The following is a 21,829-nucleotide window of genomic DNA, read 5'->3' as shown; positions in this document are numbered from 1 at the left end:
TCCTTTCTAGCTTTGAAAAAAATAAAGAATATTTTAATTTTATTGCTATGATATTCCAGTTATTATTGTTTTCTTTTTAGTAATCTTCAAAATGCTTACCTCATAACAACTCTATGAGGTCAGTGTCAAAAACACTGTCATTTTAAAAAGGAGGATCTTTTATTTGTTTTTCCAGTAGGAGCACTAACTTTATGCTCATCCACCCAAGTATCCTTACCTAGATTCCTCATGAGCAGTATCATTTTTGGAACAAACTACCTTACCATCTGACTCAGTGCCTGGCTTAATAAATGCCTTAGGGACCAAGTCCAAGATGTTTTTTTCATTCAATTCAACATGTATTGAATGCCATCTATGTACATTAACCTCATTAGTACAGTGCTTTAATCCAAATGAACACACTTGTCTCACTACAACAACAGGGCATATTTCTCTCTGTTACATGGAAGAATAATGGAAGAATAATCACATTTCCTAAAATAATAACTTTCATATTGAATGGAAGGAAATGTATTAATTATTATTTGAGTAACAAGTATGTTTTTTTAAGAGGAAGAGTAGAGCAGGAGAGAGAATATAAAGCATAGAATCAAGGAGGTATGGGTTAAATCATACTTCTCATACTAATCACACAGCTAGACTCTGGTCAAATAATTTAAACTCTATGTATATGCCTCAGACAATTCTCTAGGACTTATCTACACCAGGTATGATGTAATTCCCAAACCTTGTTTGAAATCATGGAAACTCCCTGTGTACTAAGGATATTGATTTTATTTTGGTATAATCACAACCATAAATGGATATTAAATTGGAATCTGCATTTTCCTTTTGTTTGTTTCTAAACAAAATATTTGCCAAAATATTACACTATGAATCTGTTTGGCATATGTACGATTTATTTTAGATAGTCAGGTAAGTTACCTAAAAAAACATTTTTATGTTGAAGAGCAAACATTTATCAATAAGAAAATTTCACTTATCTCCCTTGAGGTCAAGTAATTACTACTACTAAAAAGGTTAGAGAATTTTATTGCTATTTATTGCCTAGAAATAATGCAATCCAACAGATAATCAAGGCAGTCTATCTGAAAAAGTAAAATAAAAGCAAGGAAAATGTCCATATAAAATAATCGTAGTTTAAAAGTACATATATGTATATTTATGTATATATGTATTTGTATGGGTATACACACAGATATAGATAAAGATATGACAAATAGATTATATGTGTGTGCATGTATACACACAGACACAGACACAGACACACATGCGCAAAAATCATATATGCCAGAAGGTATTTCACAATGTATTTTTGCTTCTCATTTGTGTAACTTAACTTTTCTCAGTGACCTGTTCGAATATGCCAAATATGTTAATTAGCATGGCTTTGTTTTGTTAAATAGCATATTTTATTGTCCTTAGAATATATATTAATTTAAGTATTATCATAATGAATATTACTTTCTGGCTTGTTGATCTTCCCAACCATCCTACCCTTTGAAAATCATAACATTAGCTATATGAGATTTACTTATTACTTTTATAATTGCCTAAAGTTGCTTTATTCATTTCCAGTTTAACAGCTCGAGCTCTGTGAATCTATTCTTACTATAATGCTACAGTAAATATATTTTCCCAGAAGAAATAGGTGGAACAATTAACAGCATTCTGTAATTGTTTTCAAATGGAGCCCCAAATTGGTCATAATAAAAATTTCCTTTTAAATTGAATCTGAAAACAGTATGGGAGCACTTCCCTCCTTTTTACAATCTATTCTGTTATGATATTTGTACTTATTAAAATGAAATTTTCCTGCAAAGGTATGGTCTCTGTGCTTTAATATATTCATACTATTATGATTGTCATAAGAATAAATCACATAAACAGTGGAAGCAATACAGTTTGGTATATTGCGGGGCTAATTTTCAGTGCCAAGATTCACATTTAAATTTTCTATAAGCACTGCTTATTGAATTTGATGGTGAGTAAAAGCAAGGCTCTAGGTAAGGACTCTTGTAGTTTTCAAAGTATCTTAAAATCAGAAAATCATAGATCATTAGAGGATAGATTGTATCATCATGACCAATGGTTTTATTTTATAGACCAATGGATGTTGAATGACTTGACAACAGTTACTCGACAATACATTCTTGGTAACCCTGAACCCTCTGCAGAAAACTACACTTTGATATCATCTAGCAATACTCAGCATTGATCATAGTTGAGCTGATAGAATTGTTATCCCACTTCTTTTCTACCTCAGCACTACATTTGAGATAGCCCTGTATTTTTCTGCAGTCTAGTCTTTCCTTAATCTTACGTCATATTGTTTCCTTTTTTTACCTCTTAGTAGGAATTTTCATTGAAAGAATATTGAATTCACTATTGCTGATTCCTTTCTAGAATACAAGAGGGCACTGAATGTAGAGGCTTAGGGTTCTATTTAATCAAAGCAAATATTTATAAGTAACCTCTATATATGAGGTACTTGGAATACAAGGTTTAAAATTACAGTCTCTGCTATCAAAGAGACTACATTCTATGAAAAGAGATATGACCTATCCCTGTGAGGTAAGGGGTATATTCCTATAAGGTAAAATATGATAGAAGCAAAGGAGGAAGTCAGTTAAAGCTCTCTAAGAAAATCTGAAGAGAGAAAGAATATTTTTGACTGGTGCAATTAAAGAAAGCATTGTGGAAGAGTTGGTACTTGAGGTAGAAAAAAAAGAATTCAGAAAGGTAAATGATTTGGTAATGCATTCTAGATATGAGGGATGCCTTTCATGAATATGTGAAGGGTAGGAGAAAGCAAGTTCGAGGAACAATTTGTGTCCAATTTCTCTAGAATATATATATATATATATATATATATATATATATATATATATATATATATATATATATATATAGTATATGAAGGGAATTATTTGAAATGAGTCTGTAAAGATGTGTCGAAGTCAAACTGTAGAAAGGCTTAAATGACAGGATAAGGACTTTTTATTATACAATTAGAATTAGGAAGTTGCTACAGGATTTTGGACAGCAGAGGATATTGTCACACCTGTGTCTTGGCAGCTTATGGTGTAAGACATTTCCCATTAGAACATTCCTTGCTTCATTGAGTTATAAAATTTGTGTCTACATTACTGTAGAACTGTTAATATGGAATGTTTCAGAAAATTTTTTTAAGAAAAAATAACTAATATTCAGTGTAACTGATGCACAATTTAAAAATACATGTTGCTTTGAGTAACCATGGTTTTTTTGAGTGACAGCATTTGTCATTATTTAATAGGGCTAATATGTTTTATAAGAAATGATCATAAGATTTACTATTCATAGAAGAGGTGTGAAGTATTTACCAATTGTTGCAAAGCAGAATTTGAACCCCCTTAGGCTTTGTCAAATTTCACAGGTCTAGCAGAAATTCCAGAGGTAGTAGGGATATTATCTATGGGTAAGTTTATTGGCATCACCAACAGCCTCCATCTGAAGTGCCCAAGATAGATCTATCACATAAATATACATGCACATATAATATGTGAATGTATATATACATATATGTACATATATGTGTACACAAATGCATGTATATGTATAATATAGTTTATGCATGTATTATATATACAGATGTGTACATATGTATATGATGGTTGAAAGAAAGAAGCTTCAATCTCTAATGCTCTTTTCTTCCCATACTTCCAAAGCAAATAGGTCCCAATATGCATTGCCTTCACCAACAAATTTGGTGTCATTTCATTTATTGGGCAAATATGTTTTATCTCCTCTTTGTTGGCTTAACTCTGGATCTTGGACAGTTTGAAACAGAAATCAAAAGTTTTCTGGACTATGAAATCCTGCTCCAAAATTAACCAGTAATTTTTTTTCTAATTTTATTTTTAATTTACGGAATAAAACAAGCCTTTCCGTAACATAGTATAATAAAAAAGATGAGTGTACATGAAACAGCAAATAAATCTATGCACAACTTGCTATTCTTTTCAAATATACAACAAAATTTTCATGGAAATTTTTTTCTTTTTTGTCTTCCTTCCTCCCCGCCCCAAGATGCCTACCATTAGACACAATAGATACATACACATATTATACGTACATGTATATCTACACACATATATACATATACATACATACATATATACACTATTTGTCAGTTCTTTCTCTGGACGCAGTTAACAATTTTCTTCATATGTCCTTTATACTTAATTTGGGTAACTAGTAATTTCTATAAATGCCTTATTATATTTCTTTATGTTTGTTTATTTGTTTATTCTTTGGTATGCTTTTATTTCCTCCTAGAAGGTGAAATTCCATACCACTGTGTCACAGAAAGAGACAATGTGTGCTCATGTTAAATATCTTTTTTTTTCATCTTTCAGTAAGCATTTAGTGACATCCTGGAGGATTCCATTTTTTATACATGCCCATCACAGAGGAGGAGTAGTTTTGTGGGCAGCCATGCTTCAATGCTGTGATATAGCAGATTCCAATGCTTCATTCCTGCTAAGCATATGTCACCATTTAATCTAGGTATGGATCACAGGTAATGGTTATAGAAGTGAGTCAAAATATTTAATTTGGTCCTAGCCATAAATAAATGGTCTTCATTGTTACTTTCTAGACCAATGGTTTCATATACAATATACAACTACAGTAACAACAATCTATCATGTTCCTGAAAAATTATGCTAAAGGTTTAATTTTCTTAAACCTAGTTTTCTAGGTATTTGTGAAACTTTCAGTGGACAGTGTATAAATTAGGTATTCAACTTTAAGAACCAATTTTAATTCTTGCTGCCATTGGAAAATTTCTGACTTTTTTTCTGGTTCAGGATAATGTACAACCTATTTTTTTCTTCTGGTTTAAAGTTAATCTGATTAATTTTCTTTTTTTTTGAAAAAATGCTATTTTATTTATTTTTGACTTTTTATTATTTATCTATCTAATATTTTTAGTTTTCAGCACTGATTTTCATAAGAATTTGAATTACAAATTATCTCCCCATATCTACCCTCTCTCCACTCCAAGATGGCATATATTCTGATTTCCCCGTTCCCCAGTCAGCCTTCCCTTCTGTCACCCCACTCCCCCTCTTCCCCTTTTCCCTTACTTTCTTGTGGAGCAAGATAGATTTCTATGCCCCATTGCCTGTATATCTTATTTCCGAGTTGCATGTAAAAACAACTTTTTTTTGAGCATCTGCTTCAAAAACTTTGAGTTCCAAATTTTCTCCCCTCTTCCCTCCCCACCCACCCTCCCTAAGAAGGCAAGCAACTCAACATAAGCCACATGTGTATCATTATGCAAAATCGTTCCACAATACTCATGTTGTGAAAAATTATGTTTTGCTGCTTCCTATCATATCCCCCTTTATTCAATTTTCTCCCTTGACCCTGTCCCTTTTCAAAAGTGTTTACTTTTGATTACCTCCTCCCCCTATCTACCCTCCCTTCTATCATCCCCTCTTTTTATCACCTTCCTCCTTCTTTCCTGTGGGGAAAGATACCCAATTGAGTGTGTATGTTATTCCCTCCTCAGGTCAAATCGGATGAGAGCAAGATTCACTCATTTCCCCTCACCTGCCGCCTCTTCCCTTCCAATGAACTGCTTTTTCTTGCCACTTTTATGCAAGATAATTTACCCCATTCTATCTCTCCCTTTCTCCCTCTCTCAATATATTCCTCTCTCCTCCTTTAATTTGATTTTTTTAGATATCATCCCTTCATATTCAACTCACCTTTTGCCCTCCGTCTATATATATATATATATATACATATATATATATGTATGTATGTATATGTATATGTATATGTGTGTGTATATGCATACATACATACACACATATACATATATCTATCTATATCTATATATATATATATATATATATATATATATGTATATATATATATATTCCCTTCAGCTACCCTAATACTGAGGTCTCCTGAATTACACACATCATCTTTCCACATAGGAATGTAAGCAAAACAGTTCAACTTTAGTAAGTCCCTTATGATTTCTCTTTCTTGTTTACCTTTTCATGCTTCTCTTGATTCTTGTGTTTGAAAGTCAAATTTTCTATTCAGCTTTGGTCTTTTCGCTGAGAAAGCTTGAAAGTCCTCTATTTTATTGAAAATCCATATTTTGCCTTGGAGCATGATACTCAGTTTTGCTGGGAGGTGATTCTTGGTTTTAATCCTAGCTCCATTGACCTCCAGAATGTGATATTCCAAGCCCTTCAATCCCTTAATGTAGAAGCTGCTAGATCTTGTGTTACCCTGATTGTGTTTCCACAATACTCAAATTGTTTCTTTCTGGCTGCTTGCAGTATTTTCTCCTTGATCTGGGAGCTATGGAATTTGGGAACAATATTCCTAGGAGTTTTCTTTTTGGGATCTTTTCGGGAGGTGATTGGTGGATTCTTTCAATTTCTATTTTACCCTCTGGCTCTAGAATATCAGGGCAGTTCTCCTTGATAATTTCTTGAAAGATGATATCTAGGCTCTTTTTTTGATCATGGCTTTCAGGTAGTCCAATAACTTTTAAATTATCTCTCCTGGATCTATTTTCCAGGTCAGTGGTTTTTCCAATGAGATACTTCATATTGTCTTCCACTTTTTCATTCCTTTGTTTCTGTTTTATAATATCTTGATTTCTCATCAAGTCACTAGCTTCCACTTGCTCCAATCTAATTTTTAAGGTAGTATTTTCTTCAGTGGTCTTTTGGACCTACTTTTCCATTTGGCTAATTCTGTCTTTCAAAGCATTCTTCTCCTCATTCACTTTTTGGAGCTATTTTGCCATTTGAGTTAGTCTATTTTTTAAAGTGCTGTTTTCTTCAGTATTTTGGGGTCTCTTTAGCAAGTCATTGACTTGCTTTTCATGGTTTTCTCACATCACTCTCATTTCTCTTCCCAACTTTTCCTCTACTTCTCTAACTTGCTTTTCCAAATCCTTTTTGAGCTCTTCCATGGCCTGAGACCAGTTCATGTTTTTTCTTGGATGCTTTTGATGTAGGCTCTTTGACTTTGTTGACTTCTTCTGGCTATATGTTTTGGTCTTCTTTCTCACCAAAGAAAGATTCAAAGTCTGAGTCTGAATCTGAGTCCATTTTCACTGCCTGGCCATGTTCCCAGCCAACTACTTGACCCTTGAGTTTTTCATCGGGGTATGACTGCTTTTACAGTAGAGAGTACTTTGTCCCAAGCTTGAGGGGATGCGCTGTTGTGTTCAGAGCTATTTCTACACAGCAAGCCCTGCCACACCAGTGCTCCTCCTCCCTCAAGTACTGCCAACCCAGACTGCGACTCAGATCTAAGCAGGTTCTACACTCCTGCTCTGATCTGCCACTTAATGGCTCCCAACGTGTGGGCCTGGGGCTGGAAGCAACTGCAGCTGCTGTTCTGTAGCTGCACCACCTCTGCTGCCCCAGGAGGTAGCTGAACGGCAAACTCCTTCATTCTTCCCCTGCGGTTTTTCCCACTAACCTTCTCTGTTGTCTTTGGTGTTTGTGGGTTGAGAAGTCTGGCAACTGCCACAGCTCACTGATTCAGGGGGTTAGGGCCTGTTCCACCAGGCTACCGTTCTGGTTGGGTCAGGGCTCAGCCCACACTGGGCTCTGCTCTGCTCCACTCCCAGCTCCATGTGATCCACCTTACCCAGTGACCATCCAGGCTGTCCTGGACTGGAGCCCTGCTTCCCTCTGCTATTCCATGGGTTGTGCAGTTCTAGAATTTGTTCAGAGCCATTTTTATTGGTGTTTGGAGGGTCCTGGGGGAGAGCCCTAGGCAAGTCCCTGCTTTCTAGCCGCCATCTTGGCTCTGCCCCAAAAATGCTATTTTAAAAGTCTCTGATTAATTTTCTAAGTAAATTATAATATTTATTATATTTTATATATGCAACTAAATAGTTCACATATTGGTATACAGATGGTGTTTATTTCCCAAGGGACTAGAAACATTCTGATACCACCTTCTAGGTTCAGGCAGAGTTGAAGGGAAACCCTGAATTCATCTGGTTCAATCCATCCCTGAATTAGTGCTTTTCTAAATATGCTTCAATATTTCTATGAAATGTCTAGCCTCTGCTTAAATACCTCCAAGGATATTGACCCAACTACCCTGGGCAAGTCATTTAAGCACTCTAAACCTCAGTTTTCTCATATATAATATCTATAAATTGAGGATTTAACTAGCTACCTTAGTGGATTGTTGAAGCAAAGTTTTGTGTAAATGTGAGCTGGCATTTGGTAACTTCCTGAGACAAATCATCCTAGTTTTCAAAATCAGAGCTTTAAAAGATAGGAGAGACTTCAGAAGCCATCTCACATAGCCCACTACAGTACATCTGATAAGTATATGACAATCCAGCCTTTACTTGAAAACCTCAAATAGGGTTCAAAAAGGGGTATTTAGATATATGTTTAGTAGCTATGTCTCTGGAGTAAAATGTATGACACACTTTTAAATTAATCTGTATTTTAGAATTTTTTTTCAATCACTTTCTTAAGTCTAGACAATCACCAAAGAATATATCAAGCCCTGAATTGTAGCATTTGTCTACTTTTGAAATGTAAGAGTTTACACTGAAAATTCAAAAGTCTTCTCTCTCAAACCTGTATAAGATAGCTCCATAACACCCCTGGGGACAAGTCATTAATTCTATTTTCCTTTCCAAAGCATCACATTCTACTTTGGGATGGCTCTAATCATCAAGAACTGATTTCCTTATATCAAGTCGATATCCATTTCTCTGTAGCTTTTACCCTGACTTCAAACCACTGCAGTTTCTTTGCCAAGAAAGCCCCAAATTGGGTCACAAAGAGTCAGATGCAACTGAAAAATGATGGAACAACACTAAAAATTATTATAAATTTGAGGTACCTTGAAGCTCTTGGACCTGGGTCTGATGGGTAGCAAACTATTCTGGTGATGCTGTTCCCCAAGGCTTTCAGGGCCACTGCCTGGATTTGGGAATGGTGGAATGGAGTCCATGCTCTTACTTCTTACAGACACAGCCTTTCAAGCTATGCATATTTCTGGCCATTGTACTAAGAAGATTAGGATGATTTACATGCTCTCGCAATAGCTTTGCTATAAGTCCCCTTTCCTAATGCCCATTAACATCCAACTGGTTTTATGTGCAATTCTGGGGTAGATTAAGTCATTGAATAGAGTTTCCATTTGGATTTCTTAATCATTATTCAGTCTCCCACAATTTTCTTATTTTTATTGGTGATCAAGTGTGGGAACTGGGCAGTCTGCCTCCCATTCAGGCAGCCATCTTGGCTAGGTGACTGCCATTCCCAGTCTGAGAAAAAAGGAGCCAAATAAGCATTGAATACTTCAGCCTTCTCTCCATCCACTTGCATAACCCTGTGCAAGTCAATCAACTTCTGTGGACCTCAATTGCTTCATCTGTAAGAGATTGTAATAGATGACCCTTAAAGCCTCTTCTACCTCAAAATCTCTGATCCTATCAATCAAAAAGTAGATAAGATGCTGACTTTGGAGTCAAGGAGACAAAGGCTCAATTTGCTAACAATGTGAACATGAGTAAGTTATTTAACTATTCTGGCCCTTAGTTTTCTCACATGTGACTTGGGGGGGGACCATACTGGAGTACTTACTTTATCTGTCTATTGTGAGGATTAAATGAGATTAAATGAACATGTAAAATGATTGGCAAAACTTAAATCACTATATAAACTAACTGGTTGGGAAGGCCTGAGTTCAACTCTTGACTCTGACACATACTGTCTATGTGACTCTGTGTGAGTCAAAACCTCAGTCCCTCAGGAAAATTCTCTAAGTTAGAGAATACATGTAGACCTGCAATGGTAGAAGTACTTTCCTCTAGCAGTTCCCTATGCCTATTGATTAAACCTTTAATATGCCTTATTTATTAAGCATTTGATATGTTCTCAAGCAACAGTTACACCTTTAAAAAAAAGTCTCTTTTTTGCCTCCCGGGGTATCCAAGCCTATTTATTATTTTCCTCCGGTCTTAACTCTTTCTGAGCTTTAGTACTCTTTATGCTATTCTTACGGGGTGATACAACTGTTTTGTATTCAGTCTTAGTTACTTGTGCTTGCTTCCATCCTCTAAATTATCTTTTTTCCCCTCAGTTTGAAAGAGAAATGGATCACTGAGAAAGTCATTAACTGCGCTACAAGTTTGTCACTACCATCATAATGCAGAGTTCAGTCATCCAGAGCTCTCTAAAAGCTTCAAACTTGTTCAGCAACTTGAGAAGCTGAGTTTATTAGTGGTTAAAGCATGATCAAATGATTTTATAATAACTAAAATGAGCAGAATATATAAGATCTTGACAGAATGCTGCTCCCCTTCAACATGAATAACCACAAAATGATGACAGACATGCCACAAAACTGATTACTCGCTATACTTACTGGTATTTTTTTTTATTAAAGTGCTATTGTCACCCATGTATTCAATCCTCCTCTCTAAGAAGGTAAGAGTTTCAAAGACTCATGTAAATTTCATGCTGTTTCGCTGATGTGCTACACAAATTGACATGCTAGAACCACGAAGCAGAATGAATTGTGGATGTAGGGCTGGAAGTTCAAATCAAATATTGGAATTAAAACAATAGCAAAGGCCCAAGAAATGGGCAGAAGTTAGGGCTAAGATTGAACAGAGGGTCCGATGCCATGTTAGAAGTCATGAACCAAGGGACATGCAGAAGCTGGAGGTCAAGGCAATAAGATAAAGCCAGGGGAAAAAAATCTAGGATTCAGAGAATACCTAGAAGGAGGGGAATGAAATAAGGGAGGGAATGCAAGTCACCTAATAAATAAAAACAACTCGCTATATCAGTGGATAAAAGGATCTCGGAACTAAGTCAGCTCCTGATTGAGAAAAGAAGACTTTTCCTTTTGCAATAAGAACTAGTATTTGGTTCCCAAGGCATGTTACTTTCAAGGTTTATACAACAGAAATGGGTAGATAGGTAGAGATTGAAGATTTGCAAGAGAGTGAGAATAATGAGGGGGGCGATCTGCTGTAGAAGAGAGTATGGAGTAGGATCACTTGTGAATTTGGGAGGTGGGGTTGTTGTTGTTCAGTCCTTTTAGTCATGACCAATTCTTCATGACCCCATTTGGGGCTTCCTTGACAGAGACACTGGAGTGGTTTGCCATTTTCTTCTCCAGCTCATCTTACAGATGAGGAAACTGAGGAAAACAAGGTTAAGTGACTTGCTTTTGAACTCACAAATGAATCTTCCTGATTCTAGGCCCAGCACTCTATCTACTGTGCCTCATGGAGGGTTTTTTTGTTGTTCAGTCATCTCAGTCATGTCCAAACTCTTCATGTCCCTGTTTTGAGTTTTCCTGGCAAAGATACTGGAGTGGTTTGCAATTTCCAGTTGTAGTTCATTTTACAGATGAGGAACTAAGGCAAACAGGACTAAGTGGCTTGCCCAGATTTACACAAGGTTACACATACATGTATATGCTTGTAGAAATGATTTGTTCCTAGATTCATGCACACATACATATCTCCTGATTTGACATCTCCTTTACCAGAAAATCATGTTAGCCTTATTTAAATAAATTAGATGGAACTAATTTGATTGCGTTTTAGATGCACTACTTTTTGCTGCATCAAAATTGTTTCTAAAATATGATATGTACAACCGGAAGAAAACGTCAAAAGCTATGTTTTTAGAACAAGATTAAAAATGTTTTATGGATTTCAACTATACAGAATTACCATAAGGGAAGTTGTTGTTGAATATGGTCCTTTTCCCTAAATCAATCTAGCTCTGATTTAGAGTCAATTTGCTTAAAGTTTTATATTGATTTAAATCATAAAAATCTATAAAAGAGGATACATTTCTCCAAGTTCAATAATTTTTTGAAAAGGAGAAAATGTACTACCAAACCCAGAGACACACATCACTGGAATTTTGATGCTTTCCTGCATCCTTTCATACATTCTATAAAAAAGACAAATAGGAATTCTGCAATAAGTAAATAAAATGTTTTGTTTTTATCATCTACCAAAAAGAAAGTGTGAGAGTAGATCTAGAACATCCTTTTACCACAGGAAGCACTGAATCAGTCATGAATTAGATGGCAATATCTAATTGAGAACTGAGGCCACACTAGCCTTTACTAACAAGCCTGGTCAATGCCTAAATTACCTTCTAGCATTGTTTATTCAGTGTGTTGGAGAAAAATGCATCTTACCAGTTTGGAGCATGAGAATTATTTATTATTTATTACAAATTTTAATGTTTCCTCATAAACGTCACTCTATGTTATGAAAATTTTGAGATAACCCAGGTAAAGCTGTCACTGTCAAAGTGAACGCAATGCTATTAGCTATATATCTTAGAGTTAATTAATGAAATAAGAACTGTGATTTCAGTAATACAGAAAACTCACCCGAGAAAACTCCACATACCAAAATATATAAGCAATTTTTTCTGCAACTTTTAGTCTTAGAGTCACTTTGTGTCCTGAGAAGTTATTAAGCTTTTGCCCAGGATCACAAAAACAATCTATGTCTGAATGATTTGAATACAAGCCCTTCTTACTTCAAGGACGACTCTCTGTTCACAACACTGTCCTGTCTCAATATAGAAATGTGAAACCTTAGCAAATCAATCATCAATCAGGTGTAATAATTACCATTTGTATTGTACTTCACACAAATTGTAAGATTCTTTGCATTTCTTTAACACTTTATATTAATACTCCATTATCTTTTTGGAATTGAGAAAATTTAAAATGTAAAAAATAATATAGGAGGGTGGAGCCAAGATGGCGACTGGAAAGCAGGGACTAGCGTGAGCTCCCCACCGAGTCCCTCCAAAAACCTATAAAAAATGGCTCTGAACCAATTCTAGAACTGCAGAACCCACAAAACAGCAGAGGGAAGCAGGGCTTCAGCCCAGGACAGCCTGGATGGTCTCTGGGTGAGGTCTATCCTGCACGGAGCTGGGAGCAGAGCAGAGTGGAGCAGAGCCCAGCATGAGCAGTGTGGACCAACCAGACCAGGAGCTGGGCAAAGCATGCCCTAGCGCACTGAATCAGTGAGCTGCAGCAGTTACCAGACTTCTAAACCCATAAACACCAAAGACAACAGAGAAGGTTAGTGGGAAAAGCTGCAGGAGTGGAAGGAGTTTGCAGTCAGCTGCTGCCCTGGGGGGCAGCGAAGGTGGGGCAGCTACAGAACTACAACTGCAGTTGCTTCCGGCCCCAAGCCCACCTGATGGGAGAAATTAAGTGGCGGATCAGAGGAGGAGTGAAGAGCCTGCTGAAGATCTAAGGCCAGTCCGGGTTGGGGGTTCTTGGGGAAGGAGGAGTGCTGGTGTGGCAGAGCTGGTGCATCCCCCCAAGCGTAGAACATAGTTCTCTAAACTCTACAAGCAGTCATACCCCACTGAAAAACTCAAGGGTCAAGTTAGTTGGCTGGGAATATGGCCAGGCAGCGAAAACGCAGCCTGATTCAGTCTCAGACTTTGGATTCTTTCTTTGGTGACAAAGAAGACGAAAACATACAGACAGAAGAAGTTAACAAAGTCAAAGAGCCTACAACAAAAGCCTCCAAGAAAAACATGAACTGGTCCCAGGGCATGGAAGAGCTCAAAAAGGATTTGGAAAAGCAAGTTAGAGAAGTAGAGGAAAAATTGGGAAGAGACATGAGAAGGATGCGAGAAAACCATGAAAAACAAGTCAATGACTTGCTAAAGGAGACTCAAAAAAATGCTGAAAAATACACTGAAGAAAACAACACCTTAAAAAATGGACTAACTCAAATGGCAAAAGAGCTCCAAAAAGCCAATGAGGAGAAGAATGCCTTCAAAGACAGAATAACCCAAATGGAAAAGGAGGTCTAAAAGACAACTGAAGAAAATACTACCTGAAAAATTAGATTGGAGCAAGTGGAAGCTAGTGACTTTATGAGAAATCAGGATATTATAAAACAGAACGAAAGGAATGAAAAAATGTAAGACAATGTGAAATAACTCATTAGAAAAACCACTGACCTGGAGAATAGATTCCTGAGAGATAATTTAAAAATTATTGGATTACCTGAAAGCCATGATCAAAAAAAGAGCCTAGATATCATCTTTCAAGAAATTATCAAGGAGAACTGCCCTGATATTCTAGAGCCAGAGGGCAAAATAGAAATTGAAAGAATCCATCGATCACCTCCTCAAATAGATCCCAAAAAGAAATCTCCTAGGAATATTGTCACCAAATTCCAGAGCTCCCAGATCAAGAGAAAATACTGCAAGCAACCAGAAAGAAACAATGTGAGTATTGTGGAAACATAATCAGAATAATCCAAGATCTGGTAGCTTCTACATTAAGAGATCGAAGGGCTTGGAATACGATATTCCAGAGGTCAATGGAGCTAGGATTAAAACCAAGAATTACCTACCCAGCAAAACTGAGTATCATGCTGCAAGGCAAAATATGGATTTTCAATAAAATAGAGGACTTTCAAGCTTTCTTAGTGAAAAGACCGGAACTGAATAGAAAATTTGACTTTCAAACACAAGAATCAAGAGAAGCATGAAAAGGTAATCAAGAAATCAAGAAAAAGAACAAGAAAAAGAAATTGCAAGGGACTTGCTAAAGTTGAACTGTTTTGTTTACATTCCTACATGGAAAGTTGATGTGTATGATTCATGAGACCTCAGTGTTAGCGTAGCTGAAGGGAATATGCATGTGTGTATATATATATATATATGTTTATGTATATATGTATATATATGTTTATGTATATATGTGTATAAGTGAATGAGTATGTAGGTATATATGTATGTGTATATATGGAGAGAGAGAGAGAGAGAGCGGACACAGGGTGAGTTGAAGATGAAGGGAAGATATCTAAAAGAAATAAAATCAAATTAAGGAATGAGAGAGGAATATATTGAGAGAGGGAGATAGGGAGAGATAGAATTGAGTAAATTATCTGGCATAAAAGTGGCAAGAAAAAGCAGTTCTGTAGGAAGAGAAGAGAAGGCAGGTGAGGGGAGAATGCGTGAATCTTGCTCTCATCAGATTTGACTTGAGGAGGGAATACCATACATAATTAATTGGGTATCTTACCCCACAGGAAAGAAGAAGGAAAAAGATTTAAAAAAGGTGGGGTGGGGAGGGAAGATAGAAGGGAGTGCAGATGGGGGTGGAGGTAATCAAAAACAAACACTTTCGAAAGGGGACAGGGTCAAGGGAGAACATTCAACAAAGGGGAATAGGTTAGGAAGGAGCAAAATATAGTTGGTCTTTCACAACATGAGTATTGTGGAAGGGTTATACATAATGATACACATGTGGCCTATGTTGAATTGCTTGACTTCTTGGGGAGAGTGGGTGGGAAGGGAAGAGGGGAGAGAATTGGGAACTTAGGGTTTTAAAAACAGATGTTCAAAAACAAAAAAAGTTTTTGCATGCAACTAGAAAATAAGATACACAGGCAATGGGGCATAGAAATTTATCTTGCCGTATAAGAAAGGAAGGGAAAAGGGGATGGAAGGGGAGTAGGGTGACAGAAGGGAGGGCTGACTGGGGAACAGGGCAACCAGAATATACGCCATCTTGGAGTGGGGGAGAGGGTGGAAATGGGGAGAAAATTTGTAATTCAAACTCATGTGAAAATCAATGCTGAAAACTAAATATATTAAATAAAATCTAAGGACCAGGTTAAAAAAATAATGTAGTGAAAAAGAGAGTAGTGAGTCATGTTTAAAAATATTGATGCTCACTTTAAAGTTATAAGTAAACCACCAAAATTACAACTTTCAAACAGTTCTTCAAGCTTGAGCTCTCCCCCAAGCATCACCAAATACCTATAGAAAATGACTAAACAAATTCTAGAATGGCAGAACCCACAAAATGACAGAGTGAATCAAATTTCCCACCCAACACAGCCTGGAAGGTAGACAGGAAGTGTCTGTCGCACCAGTCTGATGGAGGAGCACAGTCTAGCCCAAAACACAGCAGCAGAGATCAGGCTCCCCAGCAAATCTGGAGTAGGACCCAAGGGACTGAATCACTGGCAGCTGTGGCAGCTCCCAGACTTTTCAACCCACATATGCCAAAGACAACTTAGAAGGTGAATAGGAAAGGTCTGTTGGACCTGGGTGAAAAAGGAGCACTGCAGTGGCAGTGGGAGCCTTAGTTGCTGCTTCCAGAGCTCTAAGCCCACAGACAGTTGGGATTGAAGGGCTAATAAGAGGGGGATTGCAGGGTTCTGCTTGCTGGCACTGAGGCAGGATTCTTTTGCTTTGTCTGTGCTTGGATCTGGGTCACAGTCCTGGGTGGCAGTCTTGGGGTGAAAAGGAGCTCTGTCATGCTGGAGCTTGTGACAGTGGTAGAGAGGGAATCTACTTCATAGTTCCAAGGCAGACAAGAGTGCTTATGGTCACTCACAGACCAGACCACAGGCCAGGAGAGCAGTAAACAGCTCTCCTATGATCATACCACTTTGGAAGAACTGAAAATTTACAGGTATCTCTGAAAACAGCTGCACAAAACCCCTGAAGCTTGGGACAGTACACCCTCCACACTGGAAGCAGAGTCCTGCCCTAACAAAGAGTTAAAGAGCCAAGTAATTAGCTGAGAAAATGAGCAAACAATGCAAAAAAATTTTAGACTATAGAATCTTACTTTGTTGACAAAGAAGATCAAAACATATAACCAGAAGAAGACAACAAAGTCAAAGCTCCTACATCCAAAGCCTCCAAGAAAAATATGAATTGGTGTAACAACAATGCTACTTGCTGCTACTGTGGTGGTGTAAGACCAATAAAACCAGCACACAAGAGGGCTGCTAGCACAGGTTCTTTGATCTGCTTTTCTAAGGAAAGCAACTTTAAGGGCTTAACAATCTTACTTTAATTAAACATACATATATCGTTCACTTAGTTCAGGGGAAAAAGTCAGCACCCTGAACTTCAGAGAAAACACAAACAGACATTAGAAGCTGAAATTATATGAAGGAAAGCAAAATAACACAAATCAGCAGACAGGCTTCTAGCTGTCTGTCCAAAACACTGCATACATAGTTACCAGAGAGAGAAGCACCAACATCTGGGTTTTTCAAAGCCAGGGGGCTCTTTAACAGCTACCCAGAGTCTCCTCTGGTCAAATCACAGGACACTCTTCCAGTGAGTGAGCCTCAAGCAAAACCTCTCCCCCTACATTTCTGAGAGTTGTAGCATAAGGGCTACCCTCAGAGTATATATACGCTTTTTCAGGGCATGAGGGCTTTACACCTCTAGAAGGTTTCACACCTCTCCTAACCTAATTAGCAAAAGGATGTGGGCCTTCCTACAAATACAAGACTCAATCAAAGGCACTTGATTGCCTTAATTCTGAGAAGCACTCCAAAAGAAAAAAAACAGTAAAAAGTCCCACTTTGCTTGCCCTTACAATTGGTCACAGGCCATGGAAGAACTCAAGAAGGCATTTGAAAATAAAGTAAGAGAAGTAGAGAAAAAATTGGGAGGAGAAATGAGAGTGATGCAAGAAAATCATGAAAAAACAGTCAAGAGCTCATTAAAGGAGACCCCTCTAAACAATACTGAAGAAAATAATCACTTTAAAAAATAGAGTTGACCAAATTGCAAAAGAAGTCCAAAAAGCGAATGAGGAGAAAAACACCTTAAAAAGTAGAATTGGCCAACTGGAAAAGGAGGTCCAAAAGATCACTGAAGAAAATAATTCCTTAAAAATTAGAATGGAGCAAATGGAACCTAAGGACTCTATAAGAAATCAAGAAATTATAAAACAAAACCAAAAGCATGAAAAAATAGAAGTCAATGTGAAATATCACATTGGCAAAACAACTGACCTGGAAAATAGATCCAGGGGAAATCATTTAAACATTATTGGACTACCTGAAAGCTATGATCAAAAAAAGATCCTAGACATTATCTTTCAAGAAATTATCAAGGAAAACTTCCCTGATATTCTAGAGTCATGGGGTAAAATAGAAATTGAAAGACTCTACCAATCACCTCTTTTAAGAGATTCCAAAAGGAAAACTAGAAATATTGTAGCCAAATTCCAGAGTTCCCAGGTCAAGGATAAAATATTGCAAGCAGCCAGAAAGAAACAATTCAAATATTATGCAACCAAAATCAAGATAACAAAAGATTTAGCAACTTCTACTTTAAAGGATCAGAGGGCTTGGAATATGGTGTTCCAGAGGGCAAAGAAGCTAGGATTAAAACCAAGAATCACTTACCCAGCAAAACTGAGCAAAACGTCAGGGGGAAAAACAGACATTGAATGAAATAGAGGACTTTCAAGCATTCTTGATGAATATACCAGAGCTGAATAGAAAATTTGACTTTCAAATATAAGACTCAAGAGAAGCACGAAAAAATAAACAGGAAAGAAAAATCACAAGGGATTTACTAGAATTGAACTGTTTACATTCCTACATGGACAGATTATTTTTGCAACTCCTGAAACCTTTCTCAGTATTAGAGTAGTTGGAGGGAACACACACACATACATACATACGTACACGCATACATACATACATACATATATACATACATACATAGATGATAGACAGATATAGAGAGAGAGCAACAGACAGAGAGACAGGAGCCAGGGTGAATTGAACATGAGGGGATGATATCTAAAAAATAAAATTAAGGGGTGAGAGAGGAATGTGCTGGGAGAAGGAGAAAGGGAGAGGCAGAATGGCATTAATTATCTTACATAAAACAAGCAAGAAAATGCTTTTATAGTGGAGAGGAAGAGGGGGGAGAGATCAGAGGGAATGAGTGAACCTTACTTTCATCAGATTTGGCTTAAGGAAGGAATAACACACAAACTCAAGTCAGTATGGAAATCTATCTTACCCTACAGGAAAGTAGGGGGGAAGTGGATAAGAAAGGTGAGGGTGATAGAAGGGAGGGTAGATTGGGGGAGGGAGTAATCAGAAGCAAACACTTTTGAGGAGGGACAGAGTCAAAGGAGAGAATAGAATAAATGGGGGCAGGATAGGATGGAAGGAAATACAATTAGTCTTTTACAACATGGCTATTATGGAAGTGTTTTGCATGACTTTGCAGGCATAACTTATATCAAATTGCTTGCCTCCTCAATGAGGGTGGGTGGGGAGGGAAAAGGGGAAAGAATTTGGAACTCAAAGTTTTAAATGCAAATATTAAAAATTGTTTTTTACATGCAACTGGGAAATAAGACGTACAAGCAATGGGTATAGAAATCTATCTTGCCCAATGGGAAAATAGAAGGGAAAGGAATAAGAGAAGGGGAGGGGGGTGATAGAAGGGAGGACAGATTGGGGAAAGGGTTAATCAGGATGCATGTCATCTTGGGGTGGGGGTAGGGAGAGATGGGGAGAAAATACAGAACTCAAAATCTTGTGGAAGTGAATGTTGACAAATAAAAATTAATTAATAAAAAAATGAAAACAGTAAACAAAGATATTAAAGTTCTCTTCTCTGGAAAAAAAAACGGTACTTCAATAGTACTTTAAAAGCACTTCATTTTGCTCATATTTTCATAATGTTCTGGTGTTTATTATAGTCCTTGCTATATACTTCTTCTTAGCCTTTGCTTCCCTGGAAGCCATCTCCAACCCCATTGCCTTGATGGGCACTCAGTTTGTAGATGGTTATCTCATGTTTCTCATTACCTAAATTCAGCAAGATAGTTTGATTTTGAAGTTAAAATGAGAAGATAAAATAAATCAAATGTTTTTACTTTCATGATTAGGGATGAAATAATTGATGAAAAGCAGCCAGGGGAAATTCCTGAATTCTAGATCCCAGAGCAGATTTTTTGTAATTGTCGATATAATCTTAATCTTATTAAAATCTGAAAATGGACAGACTCTAAAAGCCTTTAAACACTACCCAAGATTTTCTTGTTACAAGTGCAGTTATGTTAGATGTTTACTTAGATAAAATTCAATAAGCCATCATTTAATTGAATTATAAAGGATTAATTTTCACTTTAGAGTATGCCTGAGAGTTAGTGGGAAACTGACCTTTCCGGTAAAGATTTCTTCAAAGATTTTGAAAAGTACTTTACTCTTTAAGAATAGTGGTCAGATAGACACAAAACACTTTTGAGAAGGGACAAGGTGAAAGGAGAGGAAGAATAAAATAAATGGGGGTGGAAGGAATAGGATGGAGGGAAATATAGTTAGCAATAGCAACTAAAAAAAAATTTGAAGCAACTTTCTCTGATAAAGACCTCATTTCTTAAGTATATAGAGAACTGAGTAAAATTTATAAAAATAAGAGCCATTTGATTAGATAAGAGACATATTGATAAACGATCAAAAGATATGATGAGTTTTCAGATGAAGTAATCAAAGCTATCTACAGCCATATGAAAAATACTCTAACTCACTATTGATCGGAGAAATACAAAGTAAAACACTTCTGAGGTACTGCCTCATATCTATTAGATTGTCTAATGGGACAGAAAAGGTAAATGACAAATGTGGGAGGGGAAGTGGGAAAAATGAAACATTAATGCACTGTTGGTGTTGGTGGAGTTGTGAACTGATTCAACCATTCTGTGGAGCAATTTGGAACTATGCCCAAAGGGCTATAAAAACCATGCATATTCCTTGACCTAGCAATACCACTACTAGGTCTATAGTCCCATAGAGATTAAAAAGAAGAAAAGGGCCTATGTGTATAAAAATATTTATGGTAGCTCTTTTCTGGGGGTAAAAAAAATTAGAAATTGAGGGAATGTCCATCACTTGGGGGTGCTTGGGGCACTGGTGGCCCTGAGGCTGGGCAGCCCCACTGAGGCAGGCCCCTGATGCACCAGACAAGGGCTGCCTCCACTACTTCATCCTGGGTACCATGGCTGCCCTGGTGGCACTTGTCCTCATTGTCTTCTATCCACTAGTGTTCCAAAGCCAATGGAGATGAGTTGCCCACCTGTAGGCTGGCCCCTCTGGGGAGTGGATTTGGACAGCACTGTGGACTCAGGGTCCTGGCTGTATTCTGTACACTCCTAGGAGAGAATAGGCTTCTGCACAGCCAGTTCCTCAGACCTCGGACCCTGAGCTATATCCCTGGGCCACTTGCCTGCTGGGCCCTACCTTTAGCCCCAGGCCATAAACATAAACTTAAGGATACAGGGATCCTATTCTTCCTTCTTACCTTCCATCTATGAGGCCCAGCCCCAGGTCCTTTCCCTTTCCATGCCCCCTATTTCCAAGCTACTTTCTTATTTTTAATGTATCAATAAAGTGAAATTGTTTCCAGGAAAGAAAGAAAGAAAGAAAGAAAGAAAGAAAGAAAGAGAGAGAGAGAGAGAGAGAGAGAGAGAGAGAGAGAGAGAGAGAGAGAGAAAGAAAGAAGAAAGAAGAAGAGAGAGAGAGAAGAGAGAGAGAAAGAAAGAAAGAAAGAAGGAAAGGAAGAAGGAGGAAGAAGATAAGAGGGAAAGGAAAGAAAGGAAAGGAAAGGAAGGAAGGAAGGAAGGAAGGAAGGAAGGAAGGAAGGAAGGAAGGAAGGAAGGAAGGAAGGAAGGAAGGAAAATGACATCAGGAAGGTGATGCCATGACATGCAAGTGAATTGGATTTAAGTGAGAGAGGGCTGTGCAAATCACCAGCCCTCTTCTTCACGTTCTCCTCTGAAGCCATCTGGATCCAATGGCAAGATATAGATCAGGATGACAAGATGGCCCTTCATGTACCAGGCACTGTTTTAAGCAATAGGAATACAAATACAAACAAAAAGAGACAAACTCTGCCTGAACTTTACTAAAGCAGGAGTTGAAGCAGGGCAGGGGAAAAAGATTAAAGTTACCCAGAAC

The sequence above is a fragment of the Trichosurus vulpecula genome, chromosome 4 (genome assembly GCF_011100635.1).
Source record: "Trichosurus vulpecula isolate mTriVul1 chromosome 4, mTriVul1.pri, whole genome shotgun sequence".
Taxonomy (NCBI): Eukaryota; Metazoa; Chordata; class Mammalia; order Diprotodontia; family Phalangeridae; genus Trichosurus; species Trichosurus vulpecula.
This window is presented reverse-complemented; position numbering follows the sequence as displayed.